Raw genomic sequence first — 14911 nt, forward strand, 5'->3', positions numbered from 1 at the left:
GCCATCAACATATGAAATATTTCATATACCACATGTCTATATCTACTGTAAACTTAGGTAATTACCAATAATGTCTAATTGAAGATTAGCTTGTCAACAATTTTATTTCATCTTATGTTCGTTGATGGATAAGTATGGGCTTTCCGAAGATCTTTATTAGATATCTTTGAAGTACAAGATTAAGTTTTCACATGAGACATCTTTTTAAATTGTGATTTTATGTAAGGCAAGAGACGTCTGGAAAAAGAAAATCATATTGACCCATTTCAAAATATAGCATTTTTCTTATTCATCTTTCAACAATTAAAACTGTAGGAAATGGGGCTGGAGAGATGGCTCAGCAGTTGAGGTGCATGCCTGCTAAGCCTGACAGCCTGGCTTCGATTCCCCAGTTCCCATGTAAAGCCAGGTGCACGAGGTGGCACATGCATCTGGAGTTCATTTGCAGTGGCAGGATGCTCCGACACGCCCATTATTTTTCTCTCTCCTTGTAAAAAATAATAAAAATATTAGGAAGCTGGGAATGGTGGTGCATGCCTTTAATCTCAGCACTCGGGAGGCAGAGGTACGAGGATCACCATGAATTTGAAGCCATCCTGAGACTACAGAGTTAATTCCAGGTCAGCCTGAGATAGAGTGAGACCCTACCTCGAAAAGCCAAAATATAAATAAATAAATAAATAACAATAAAAATAGAAAGCTCCCATGGTTTCCATGAGAAGGTGGCAAATGGCAAAGAGCCAGGGGCGCTCGCTGCTGTGTGTGGTCACTAGTCTGGTGCCTCTGCTTTGCAGCTCCGTTGGGGGAGTGTAGATTCACTTCCATTTGTGAGGACCAGACATGTGATTTCTTCCTGCTTGTATCCTCTGGTGTGCCTGAGATAGTCTTTGGCTTAGACTCAGAAGCATGTGGTTGTATCTGGTCTGTATTCTCTTTTTCCTTCTCTCTTTCTGTTTTTCTAATAGGGTCTTACTCTAGCCCAGGCTGACTTGGAATTCACTATATAATCCCAGGCTGGCTTTTGACTCACCTCCGTCCTCTTACCTCTGCCTCCAGTCTTCTTCTGTCTTTCCTGAAACCCACTAAAGATGTTTAATGATGTCATGTGTTTAAGGCCGACTCCTTAAAAAAAAAAAAAAAAATTTGTTCCCTGTGGGGCTCTGGTCATTTGAGCTAGGCTGTTAGCCCTGCAGGGGACAGACCACGTGGTCTGTGTCTTTTATGTCTTTCTGCTGAATTTTGGTCAGAAGCTTTTCCCAGAGTTGTTGGCTGACTCAGAAGTAGAAGGTCCCTGGAATAAAGATGAGGCCAGCAAAGTCAATGTCCAGCTTGCACTGACCCTTTCCAGTCTTACGATGCTGGCACATTCTCATTACTTACGTAGTGTCTTTGAAATTGTGAAAATAACCCTTGCCTGCCTGAGCTAGGGATGTAGCTTGGGGTAGGGTTATATGCTTAGCATACTTTAAGGCTGGGGTTCCAGCACTCAGGAGGCAGAGGTAAGAGGATTGCTGTGAGTTCGAGGCCACCCTGAGATTACATAGTGAATTCCAGGTCAGCCTGAGCTAGAGCAAGACCCTACCTTAAAAAACAACAACAAAAAGAAGAAGAGAAGAAGGAGGAGGAAGAAGAAGAAGAAGGAGAAGGAGAAGAAAAGAAAAGAAAGAATGAATGAAAAGAAAGAAAAAAAGAAAAGAAGTCAAATAATACTAGAAATCAATGGGACATAACAGGTATAAACAAAATGCTCAATCCCAAACCAGAAAACATTATTTTCCCCTCAAGTGTACATGGACTAATTTCCAGAAAAGATTATATATTATGCAACAAAATAAGTTTTAATAAATTTTGAAAGATTGAGTTCATACCAAGAAAAAAAAAAAAAGACTGGGGTTCAATCCCCAACACTTATCCCAAACACTAAACTAAATATGCAAATTCAATAATAAATAAATAATAATAGGGGCTGGAGAGATGGCTTAGCGGTTAAGCGCTTGCCTGTGAAGCCTAAGGACCCCGGTTCGAGGCTCGGTTCCACAGGTCCCATGTTAGCCAGATGCACAAGGGGGCGCACGCGTCTGGAGTTCGTTTGCAGAGGCTGGAAGCCCTGGCACGCCCATTCTCTCTCTCTCCCTCTACCTGTCTTTCTCTCTGTGTCTGTTGCTCTCAAATAAATAAATAAATAATTTTAAAAAATAATAATAAAATTAATTGTGGGTGTAAATGGCACTTGCTGAGGTAGAAGGATTACTATGAGTTCAAGGCCAGCCTGGACTAGAGTTCACCCCTGCTTCAAAAGACAAACAACATGGGCTGGAGGTATGGCTCAGCAGTCCAAGGTCCTTGCTTGCAAGCCTGAAGGCCTAGATTTGATTCCCCAGTACCCATGTGGAGCCAGAAGCACGAAGTGGTAAATGTATCTGGTGTTTGTTTGCAATGGCCATTCTCTCTCTGGGTCTCTTTCTGTCAATAAATAAGTAAATAAATTAAAAAAAAAAAAGCAGCCAGGCATGGTGGCATATACCTTTAATCCCAGCATTTAAGAGGCAGAGGTAGGAGTGTAATGGGGTGCTAAGTGTCCAGGAAAGTCCTTGAACCCCAAACCCTAGGTTTGTTTCTAATTTTAATCAAAGAATCGAATAAAAAGAAAACGGAGAAGTGTAATTATTAAATTATTATATTTACTGAGGGAAGTAGAGCCAAGGAAAGGCACCCAGTGGTAGAGATCCCATGCAGACAGCCTGGGGAAAAGCGTGGAAAGAAAAGAGAAAAAAAAGTTTGAGGAGCTCCTGCCATGTGGGGAGCTTGAGGTGATAAAGAACCCATGCAGTGGGCTAGAGGGATGGCTTAGTCCTTAAGGCGTTTGCCTGATAAGCCGAAGGACCCAGGTTCAGTTCCCCAGGACCCACATTAGCCAGATACACAAGGGGGTGTATGTGTCTGCAGTTTGTTTGCAGTGGCTGGAGGTCTTGGCACACCCATTCTTTCTCTCTCCCTCTTTCTCCGTCAAATAGATAAATAAATAAAAATAAAGTATTTTTAGAAAGAACCCATGCAGAGATTAAGGGCTCAGGGCCCTCCTGCCTGAGCCAAGCCAGCCCAGCAGAGGGAAAACTCTCACAGCTGGAAGTTCCCAAGTGATCAGAGAGCAGAAAGAGAGCCTGCCTGCCCCTTGGAAAGGTGTTTATGACCATATGGGGGTGGCCTGACCTGAGCCAGAGGGACAGCTAGCTGATTGGTTACAGCTAGGGGCTGTCTCAGGAAGATTAGCTCTGGCACCAAGCTCTGGGGGCTGAACTTGACTAACCACAGTGCTTAAATCCTATGAAAGGCCTCCCTCCCAGGAGAGGTCCAGACTGTGGAAAAATAGATCTGAGGCACTAGGCCAGAGATAGGAAGTCAGATCGTCTTGGATTTCTAGCAAGTGCAACTTTCTTGTACTTTTCACCTTCAGGGGTCCAGTCTATCCCCCTTTCAGGAGGATTGCCTAGAGTCCCAGGGTATCCTGAGACTATGTAGTGAATTCCAGGTTAGCCTGGGTTAGAGGGAAACCCCACTTCAAAATACCAAAAAGAAAGAAGATTAAAAAAAAAAAAAAAAGCAAACAACATACCAGGCGTGGTGGCGTACGCCTTTAATCCCAGCACTTGGGAGGCAGAGGTAGAAGGATTGCCATGAGTTTGAGGCCACCCAGAGACTACAGAGTGAATTCCAGGTCAGCCTGAGCTAGAATGAGACCCTACCTCAAAAATCAAAACAAAAAACAAAAACAAAAAGCAAGCAACAAAACTTCTTGGCCTACTTTTTTTTTTTTTGGTTTTTTGAGATACTGTCTTGCTCTAGCTCAGGCTGACCTGGAATTCACTCTGTAGTCTCTGGGTGGCCTCGAACTCAAGGCAATCATCCTACCTTTTCCTCCCAAATTCCCCTGAGACTAGTGAATTCTAGATCATCCTGAGCTAGAGTGAGAACCTACCTTGAAAAACCAAAAAAAAAAAAAAAAAAAAAAAAACCAACCAGTGGGCTAGAGATGGCTCAGTGCTTAAGGCACTTACCTGCAAAGCCTAAGGACCCAGGTTTGATTCCCCAGTACCCATGTAAGCCAGATGCACAAGGTGGTGGATGTATCTGAAGTTCATTTTCAGTAGCTAGAGGCCCTGGCATACCCATTCTCTCTCTCTCTCTGCCTCTTTCTTTCCCTCTCTCCCAAGTAAATATAATATTAAAAAACAAAAACCAGGCTGGAGAAATGGCTTAGCGGTTAAGTGCTTGCCTGTGAAGCCTAAGGACCTCCGTTCAAGGCTCGATTCCCCAGTACCCACCTAAGCCAGGTGCACAAGAAGGTGCACGTTTAGAGTTTGTTTGAAGTGGCTGGAGGCGCTAGCATGCCCATTCTGTCTCTATCTATCTGCCTCTTTCTGCCTGTCGCTCTCAAATAAATAAATAAAATAAAATAATTAAAATATTATTATTATTAATTAATTAATTTATTTATTTATTTATTTTTCTTTGGTTTTTCTAGGTGGGGTCTTGCTATAGCCCAACCTGACCTCAGCTCACTATGTAGTGTCAGGCTGGCCTGGAACTCATGGCCACCCTCCTACCTTTGCCTCTGAAGTGCTGGATTTAAAGGCATGTGCCACCATGCTTGGTCTTTTATTTTTGGTCAGGTATTTTTCTTTCTTTCTTTCTTTCTTTCTCTCTTTCTTTCTTTCTTTCTTTCTTTCTTTCTTTCTTTCTTTCTTTCTCTCTTTCTTTCTTTCTTTCTTTCTTTCTTTCTTCCCTTCTTTCTTTTTTTTTTTTTTGTTGTTTTGTTTGGTCTTCTTTCAAGGTAGGGCTTCACTCTAGCTCAGGCTGACCTGGAATTCACTATGTAGTCTCAGGGTGGCCTCGAACTCACAGCAATCCTCCTGCCTCTGACTCCCAAGTGCTGGGATTAAAGGCGTGCACCACCATGCCTGGCTTATTTTTAATTTTTATTTATTTATTTTTAAACAATTATTTTTATTCATTTATTTGAGAGAGAGAGAGAATGGGCATTCCACGGCCTCCAATTGCTGCAAACAAACTCCAGATGCATGCGTCACCTTGTGCATATGGCTTATGTGGTTTCTGGGGAATTGAACCTAGGTCCTTAGGTTTCCCAGACAAGTGCCTTAACTGCTAAGCCATCTCTCTAGTCCACTCTTTTTTTTTTTAAATTTTTCCAAGGAGAGAGAGAGAGAGAGAAAGAGAGAGAGAGAATGGGTGTGCTAGGGCCTTCAACGAGGTGTGGTGGTTTGAATAGAATAGATGGCCCCCTATATATTCAGTTGTTTGTTTGTAGTTTGCATCTGCAGCCACCTGGCTGGAGGCAATGTCACTGGGTGGATCTTAAGTTGTGGTGGTGGGTTTCAGGTTTCAATCTGAAAATATGCAAAGTGTGCCTAGCTGGAGTTCCTAAAGTGTGCTGTGGATTTTGACCTTTAGGTTTGTACTTCTCTGTCTCTGCTGAGCCTGTGAAGGCAGGCCAGCTTCTTCTGCCATTATGGAGCTTTCCCTGGATCTGTAGGCTTCAATAAATATCCCTTCCTCCATAACTGTGCCTGGTCTGGAAGTTCATCTCAGTGAACCTGAAGCTGTCTGCTACAAACGACTATAAATGACCTATGTGTTACTTTGTATATCTGACTTTGTGTGGGCACCAGGGAATTGAACTTTGTTGATTAGGTTCTGCAAGCAAGTGCCTTCACCCCTGATCCATCTCTCCTGCCCCTTTCTTACTTTTTATATTGTCTCTGCTCACAAGCCCAGTAGAGTCCAAGTGCCGAGGTGAGTGGCTGTAATTCTTCATTTCCCAGGAGGATTGCAGCACTGAGGCCGGGGAGGTGGACATTTTCTCCACCTGCCCCTTAGCAGCTGTTTCCATGTTCATCTTGCCCTTTGAGTTTCACTCTAGCCCAGGCTGACCTGGAATTCACTATGTAGTCCCAGGGTGGCCTTGAACTCATGGCAATCCTCCTACCTCTGCCAAGTGCTAGGATTAAAGGCATGTGCCAACACGCCCTGCTCTTTCTTTCTTTTTTTGTTTTTGTTTCAATGTTTGTTTTCTAGGAAGGGTCTCACTTTGGCCCAGGTCAGCCTCTGTAGCTCCAGACTGTCCTTGAAATCACACCCATCCTCCTATCTACTGAGATTAAAGGTGTGGATCCTCATGCCTGGTTTAGAGTTGGGAATGCTTACAATCAAGAGTCTTGGCTTTTTGTTGTTGTTGTTGATTGTTATTTTTATTTAGTTTTGTTTTTTTGAGATAGGGTTTCTCTCTAGCCCAGGCTGACCTGGAATCCACTATATAGTCTCAGGTGTGTGCCACCATGCCCAGCTTTTTCTTTTTTTTCAGGTAGGGTCTCACTCTAGCCCAACCTGGAGTTCACTGTGTCATCCCAGGCTACCCTCTACCTCACAGGGATCTTCTTATTTCTTCTGTTTCCCAAGTGCTGGGATTAAAGGTGGGTGCCACTAAAGCATGCAGAGAGAGAATGGACCCAACAGGGCCTCTAGCCACTGCACAGGAACTCCAGACACATGAACCACTCTGGGAATCTGGCTTTATATGGATACTGGAGAATTGAACTCAGGTCTGAAACAGGGTTTTAGATGTTCAGGAATAGAGTCATTGAACCCCATACCCTAGGGTCGTGCTTGCATTTAGTCAAAGATTTGGACAAACCAAACTGGGAAGGATAATTATTAAATTATATTTAGTTGGGAGTGGTGGCACACACCTTTAATCCCAGTACTTGAGAGGCAGAGGCAGGCAGATTGCCATGAGTTCAAGGCTACCCTGAGATTGCATAGTGAGTTCCAGGTCAGCCTGGGCTAATGTGAGACCCTACCTCGAAAAAATGCCCCTTCCCCCAAACAAAATTATGTTTATGTAGGGAAGTATAAAATCAAGAGAAGGAAAATAGATGCACCAATGTGGTCTGAGAGCCCACGGGGTGGATCTGAAAGAAACATAAAAAGAGAGATAGAAGCTGGGCATGGTGGCTCACGCCTTTAATCCCAGCACTCTCGAGAGGCAGAGGTAGGATGATTGCTATGAGTTCAAGGCCACCCTGAGACTACATAGTGAATTCCAGGTCAGCCTGAGCTAGAGTGAGACCCTACCTCAAAAAACAAAACAAACAAACAAACAAACAAACAAAACAAGAATAAATAAATAATAAGAGAGAGAGAGGAAGAAATAGAAAGGAAAGAAAAGAGCTGGAGAGATAGCTTAGTGGTTAAGGCACTTGCCTGAGAAGCCTAAGGACCCATGTTCGACTCTCCAGATCCCCTGTTAGCCAGATGCACAAAGGAGAGGCAAGCACAAGGTCTCACATGCCCTCCAGGTGTAACACCCATCTGGAGTTCCATTGCAGAGGCTGAGGCCCTGGAGTGCCAGTTCTCTCTCCTCTCTTTCTCTCTCTCTCTCATAGGAAAAAAAAAAAAGGATTTACAAGTGCAACAAGGACTGAGTAGATAGATGCAAGGGATAACCTTATGATTTAAAAGAAGAGTTGCTGCTCTGACAGTGCTTATTTTAAGAAAAATACTGCTGGAAAAGTTACCATTTCTACTACATTCACCATCTCTAGTGAGACCTGATGTGTTGAAGTTATGTTTTGATTTGGCACACAGCATGTTCAATGATGGTTACTCGCCTTGTACAAGACGTGGAGAAGAATCCTTTAGACAGAGCAGATGACACCTCCTGTTTTGTAGTGTGTCCTGGTGTCACTTTCTGTGCATGTGGTCAGGTAGAGTTGTCTTTATTATTGTCATTGGGTTAAATTTTTTTTTGGGGGGGTCTCTTTTAGTGGGGTGAGGGTGGGCTAAAGCCACAGGAAGAAAAATGTGTGTGTCCAGTACATACTATTTTGTTTTTGTTTTGCAAGAAAAGTTGGACTATTTTTTAAAAATTTTTTTATTTATTTATTTGAGAGCAACAGACACAGAGAGAAAGACAGATAGAGAGAGAGAGAGAGAGAGAGAATGGGCGCGCCAGGGCTTCCAGCCTCTGCAAACGAACTCCAGACACATGCGCCCCCTTGTGCATCTGGCTAACGTGGGACCTGGGGAACCGAGCCTCGAACCGGGGTCCTTAGGCTTCACAGGCAAGCGCTTAACCGCTAAGCCATCTCTCCAGCCCAAGTTGGACTATTTTTGATAACAAGAGTAAATGGTGGAAATTTTCTTTTTTTACAAAGAGATGAAACAGGGATGAAAGGAAATACAATGTGTTGCTGCCATGTGGAGGGCAAGAGAGGCAGAGAGCCAGTGTGGGAGTCGGCTCAGGGCTTTCTTCCCTGAGACTCAGAAGCACCTGGAGGCTCACCAGTGATGAATGGGTGGCCAAGAGAGATTGCCCAGTGCTGGTAAATGGATTTATAACCTTCTGGTGGTGAGCCCTGCTTTCTGGCTCAGGTGAGCCAGAGAGACAGCTGACTGGTCTGCACTAGATGCTGGCTCAGGAAGAGGCCAGCCGTGAATGAGGCCAGGATCCCAGGACTGGACTTGACCAACCACAATGTCAGGGTGAGAATTAAATTCAAGAAAAGGATCCCAGGAGGGGCTCAGGTTGTGATCTAAGGAAGAGATAAGTCAGATCATTGCTCGCTTCGGCAGCACATATACAAAAATCCGAACGATACAGAGATCAGCATGGCCCCTGCTCGAGGATGACACGCAAATTTGCGAAGAGATCCATATTTACAAAGAAACACAAAGAAGTCAGATATTCTTTGATCTCTAGCAAAGTGGAGACTGCAAAGATGGGCCCAGAGATATGCCTGCATTTTACTTTCAGGGGTCCAGTCACCCTAAGCTACCTAACAAGGCTGCCTTATTCCCTTTTAGGCTGTAATGCTTTATGGGCAAGTGCCGTAGCAGCTGAGCCATCTCGCTGGACCTGGATTTTACTCTTGAAGTTGCTAAGTTGTCCCCGTAAAAGTTCCCTGTCAGGGTGGATGCCACTCCTGGGATTCAGACTGCCTTGAGTTCGGGTTGACTACCATCTGAGGAGCATGCTCAGTAAGGTCACAGCCGTTGTGACGATTCCTTGGGCTCTCTCATCTTCTTCCCGAGTTCTATTACACTATGTCCCACCGAGCTTTCAAAAGCCACCCTGTGCCTTCTGTCTAGTTCATGTCATTTTTATTTTTTTCGAGGCAGGGTCTCACTCTGGCTCAGAGTGACCTGGAATTCACTGTGTAGTCTCAGGGCGGTCTCGAGCTCTCAACGATCCTCCTACCTCTGCCTCCCGAGTGCCCAGCTCCCTGGTGTCATTTTTTCCATGTAAGATTTGTGTAGCAGTCACAAGCCTGCATAGTGTCAAAGAAAGCAGTGCTTACACATCTGCAGAACAGCAAAAGAGAATATAGAACAGCTAAGAGAATCAACCCTGCACGAGCCAGGGAGCATGGGATGGGTAGAGAATGCAGGAAAAGGAACTGGGAAGAAAATGGGCAGCAGAGGAGGAGGAAGTAGGAGAAGGGAGGATTGTGAAGATGAGATGCAAGGGCACCTTTTTTGCTTTTTTCTTTTATTTTATTTTATGTGTGTGTGTGTGTGTGTGGTTTTCCAAGGTCTCGCTCTAGCCCAGGCTGACCTGGAATCCACTTTGAAGTCTCAGGGTGGCCTTGAACTCACGGCGATCCTCCTACCTCTGCCTCCCGAGTGCTGAGATTAAAGGTGTGCGCCACCGTGTCCTTCTGCAAGTGCTCTTTAAAAAAAAAAAGTGTGTTTGTGTGTGTGTGTGTGTGTGTGTTTGCATGTGTCTGTCACTCTAGGATTTCTTGCTATCTCACATGAACACCAGGTATATGGGCCTCTTTTCAAGTCTAGCTTATGTGGGTGGCTGGGAAATTGGCCAGCAGGCTTCATAAGCATGTACCTTCAAGTGGCATTTTCTCATCCCCAGGAGTTGTGCTCTAAGGAGCAGGTAAAAGAAAAAGTCAATGTCTTATGCTTTGAATGTGAAATGTCCCCTTAGAATCTCGTGTAGAAACCTGTGTTCCCAAGTGATGGTGCTGTTTTGAGAGATGATGAAAACCTTAGGAGATGGGGCTTAGTGGTCACTGGGATGGGTCCTAGGTGTGTGTATATTGTTCGTGGACCCTTCCTATTTCTTTTTCTGTTAGTTTTTCTAATTTATTTCAGAGAGAGAAAGAAGGAGAGAGAGAGAAGGAAAGAATGGGTGAATGGACGGTGCCTCTAGCCACTGCAGACAAACACCAGACATGTGTGCCACCTTGCATATCTGGTTTACATGGGTACTGGAACCTGGGTCTTTAGGCTTCAGAGGCAGGCATCTTAACCACGAAGCTATCTCTCTCCGGTCCTGATTTTTGTTTTTGAGGTAGGGTCTCACTCGAGCCCAGGCTGATCTGGAACGCACTCTGTAGTCCCAGGCAGAGATTCAAACTCCCAGTGACTCTCCTACTTCTGCCTCACAGGTGCTGGGATTAAAGGCTATTTTTTAGATAAATTGCCACATGGTCCTCTGCCATGATGTTGACTCATCACAGGCCCCAAATCCCCTATGGGCTGAAAGCATGAACAGAGATTAATAAACCTTCCCTTTAAGTTGTTTCTGCAGGTGTTTGACTTCACAATGGAAAATCTGACTATTATTATGGATGCTGTGATAATTAGTTTAAGCTACATCATATGGGTGGGAATCAAGTTAGCAAGAGCCGAGTCGCATTAAATTCACATAAAAGCCAGGTACAAGCCTTTAATCCCAGCACTGGGGAGGCAGAGGTAGGCAGATGGCTATGGTTGGAGACCACCGTGAGACTGCACAGTGAATTCTAGGTCGGCCTAGGTTTGAGGGAGTTGCTACCTTAAAAAAATAATGATTACTCATAAATGTTGGTGGGGATGTGGAAAAAGAGGAACCCTTCTACACTGCTGGTGGGAATGCAATCTGGTCCAGCCATTGTGGAAATCAGTGTGGAGGTTCCTAAAACAGCTAAAGATTGATCTACCATATGACCCAACTATAGTACTCCTAGGCATATATCCAAAGGACTCATCTCATTTCCTTAGAAGTACGTGCTCAACCATGTTTATTGCTGCTCAACTTATAATAGCTGGGAAATGGAACCAGCCTAGATGTCCCTCAACTGATGAGTGGATAATGAAGATGTGGCACATTTATACAATGGAGTTCTACTCAGTGGTAAAGAAAAATGAAGTTATGAAATTTGCAGAAAAATAGGTGGATCTGGAAAGGATTATACTAAGTGAGGTAACCCAGGCCCAGAAAGCCAAGTGCCACATGTTTTCTCTCATATGTGTATCCTAGCTGCAGATGGTTGGGCTTCTGCGTGAGAAGGAAAAAACTCAGTAGCAGAGGCCAGTAAGTTAAAAAGGAGATATAAAGGGAAGAGAAAGGAAGGGAGGAGAGTACTTAATAGGTTGGTATTGTATATATGTAACTACAATGATTGAGATGAGGAGGGGATATGATGGAGAATGGAATTTCAAAGGGGAAAGGGGGGGTTAGGGAGGGTATTACCATGGGATATTTTTTATAATAATGGAAAATGTTAATAAAAATTGAGAAAAATAAGTAAAAAAGAAAACTAAATAAATAAATGTGAAAAAAATAATGATTACTTAAGAGGTCATTTTTACAAGACTGCTTTCTTATGGAAGCATAAGAAAGGATTGAAGGTTGGGGGTGGTAGGTGAGGCATTTTATTTAACCAGTCTTCTGAGACCTTTGCTTCCACCAATGTGGAAAGACTTTTCCTGTTTAAGCATGTCCAATAATACTTTCTCATGCAACCACCAAATGTTTTTCAGTTTTTTTTTTTTAAATTGGAACTAATGATGTTATTGAAGTCTTAATGTGAAAATAAGCAACATATTTCCTTCTCTGCCACACCTCAGTTTACTCAGATCCTGGCCAAGAGAAGGTGGATGATGGCACTGGAACTAGTGACTGTTTTGTAGGGCAAGTATGATGGAGGGAGCTTGGAGTGAGAGCTGAAGTATTTTGAGGCTTTATTTGTAATGGTGGGTATGGAATTTAGCTGGTAATAAACTAACAAAAAAATAAATAAATAAAGGAAACTGGAAGCCAGGTATGGTGGTGCAAGCCTTTAATCCCACCACACGGGAGGCAGAGGTATGTGGATCATGGTGAGGTCGAGGCCACCCTGAGACTACATAGTGAATTCCAGGTCAGCCTGCGCTAGAATGAGACCCTACCTCGAAAAACAAAAAAATTTAAAATAAAAAAAAAAGAGTTATGGCATGTGTGGTTGTGGTGGGGGCTAATTCAAGGTCAACATTATTCTCTTTTTGTTTGTTTGTTTTCAAGGCAGGGTGTCACTCTAGTCCATGCTGACCTGGAATTCACTATATAGTCTCAGGGTGACTTTGAATTTCTTCCTCCTGAGTGCTGGGATAGAAAAGATTCTTTTTTTTTTTTTCAATTTTAATTTTTTTGGTTTTCGAGGTAGGGTCTGACAGTAGCTCAGGCTGACCTGGAATTCACTATGTAGTCTCAGGGTGGCCTCAAACTCATGGCAATCCCCCTACCTCTGCCTTCCAAGTGCTGGGATTAAAGGTGTGCATCACCACGCCCAGCTTTTTAAAAAGTTTTTTTGTTTTTGTTTTTGTTTTGTTTTGTTTTGTTTTTTGAAGTAGGGTCTCGCTCTCGCCCAGGCTGAGCTGGAATTCACTATGAAATCTCAGGGTGGCCTCGAACTCAAGGTGATCCTCCTATGTGTGCCTCCCTAGTACTGGGATTAAAGGCGTGTGCCACCATGCACAGCTTTAAAAAGGTTGTTTTTGGTTTTTTTTTTTTGACATTTATTTATTTATTAGAGACAGAGAGAGGGAGAGAAAGAGAATGGGCTCTCCAGGACCTCTAGCCATTGCAAATGAATTCCAGATGCATGCACCACCTTGTGCATCTGGCTTACATGGGACCTGGAGACTCAAACCTGGGTCCTTAGGCTTCACAGGCAAGCACCTTAACCACTAAGCCATCTCTCCAGCCCTAGAAGAGATTCTTGAATGTCATTTGTACATATATTGATAGGTTGTATATATGTGTATATATAAAATGATGCCAGGCTGGGGCGATGGCTCAGCTGTCAAGAGCTCTTGCTTGGCTTGCTGGCAAAGCCTGCCATTCTGGGTTCAGTTCCCCAATGCTCACATAAAGTTGGACGCAAACACTGGTGCATGGGTCTGGCATTTGTTGGCAGTAGCAAGCAGTCCTAGTGTGTCCATACACATACTTGTACACACACATGTTGCAAATAAATAAATAATATTTAGAAATTATCTTTTCTTTGCCAGACAGTCCTCCCAGCACTTGAGAGGCAGAGGTAGGAGAATCACCATGAGACTCCACAGTGAATTCCTGGTCAACTTGGACTACAGTGGAATTCTACCTCGAAAAACAAAAACAAAACAAAACAAAAAAACAGCCAGGTGTGGTGGCACACCTTTAATCCTAGCACTCAGGAGGCAATAGGAGGATTGCTGTGAATTTGAAGCCATCCTGAGAATACAGAGTGTATTCCAGGTCAGTCTGGGTTAGAGTGAGACCCTACCTCATAAAACCAAAATAATTTTTGTTTGTTTGTTTGTTTGTTTTTCAAAGTAGGGTCTCACTATGGCTCAGGCTGACCTGGAATTCACTCTGTAGTCTCAGGGTGGCCTCGAACATTTGGTGATCCTCCTACCTCTGCCTCCCAAGTACTGGGATTAAATGTGTCTGCCACCATGCCCATCTCATAATAATTTTTAAAATAAATTTGTTTTATTTATTTGCAAGTAGAGAAAGAGAGAGATAGAGAGGAGACAGACAGAGGGAGAATAGGTGCACCAGTGCCTTTAGCTGCTGATAACGAACTCCAGATGCATGTGCCCCCTTATGCATCTGGTTTATGTGGGTACTGGAGAATCGAACCTAGGTCCTTTGGCTTCTCAGATAAGTGCCTTAACCACTAAGCCATCTCTCCAGCCCCAATAATAAAAAAATTAAAAATATTTACTTATGCACCACTTTGTACATCTGCTTTACATGGGTGCTGGGGAATTGAACCAGGGCTGACAGACTTTGCAAGTCTAGCACCCTTAAAAGCGGAACCATCTCTCCAATCCTGAGGAGATTTTTTTTTTTTTTTTGGTTTTTCAAGGTAGGGGCTCACTCTAGCTCAAGCTGACCTAGAATTCACTATGTAGTCTCAGGGTGGCCTCAAACTCATGGTGATTCTCCTACCTTTGCCTCCCCAGTGCTTGGATTAAAGGTGTGCGCCACCACGCCTGGCTGAGAGCTGTGTTTTTGCATGGTAGAGAAATGATTTTCAAGGATTTGTAGATATTTTTTCATCATAGAGCTGGATTTGTTTCTTTTCTTTTTGTTAAATATTTATTTACCTGGGATAGGAAGAAGGAGAGAAAAAAAGAGAGAGAGGTGGCAGAGAGAGAGAGAGAGAGAGAGAGAGAGGGAGAATGGGCATGCCTAGCGCCTCTACGTGTGTACTAACTGAACTCCAGACATATGCACCACCTTGTGCATCTGGTTTACCTGGGTCCTGAGGGATTGAACCTGGGTCTTTAGGCTTTGTAGACAAGTGCTTTAACTGCTAAGCCATCTCTCCAGTCCTGCTTTTTTTTTTCCAGGTTGGGTCTCGCTCTAGACTAAGCTGATCTGGAATTCCTATATAGTCTCAGGTTGTCCTTGAACTCACAGTGATCCTCTTACCTCAGCCTCCTTAGTGCTGGGATTAAAGGCACATGCCACCATGTCTTTCTTGAGGGTTTAATCTCCCGTCTCCCACACTGTTCATTAATCCCCATTTTTTTGTTTTGGTATGTTTTGTTCTCTGGCTCATGTGCATTGTGTGTGTTTGTGATT

The 14911-nt window shown here is 43.7% G+C and overlaps 1 protein-coding gene and 1 non-coding gene across 2 annotated transcripts in view; both read left to right on the forward strand.

Annotated features, from left to right (window-relative positions):
- Positions 1 to 14911, forward strand: part of Fmn2 (formin 2) — a 389007-nt gene that overhangs the window by 32306 nt on the left and 341790 nt on the right. The gene's annotated exons all lie outside the window — the stretch shown is intronic.
- On the forward strand, positions 8634 to 8737 carry LOC123458281. The gene has a single exon (XR_006635570.1). It is a non-coding gene; the product is annotated as a U6 spliceosomal RNA (small nuclear RNA).

Source organism: Jaculus jaculus, chromosome 1 (assembly GCF_020740685.1).
Source record: "Jaculus jaculus isolate mJacJac1 chromosome 1, mJacJac1.mat.Y.cur, whole genome shotgun sequence".
Lineage (NCBI taxonomy): Eukaryota > Metazoa > Chordata > Mammalia > Rodentia > Dipodidae > Jaculus > Jaculus jaculus.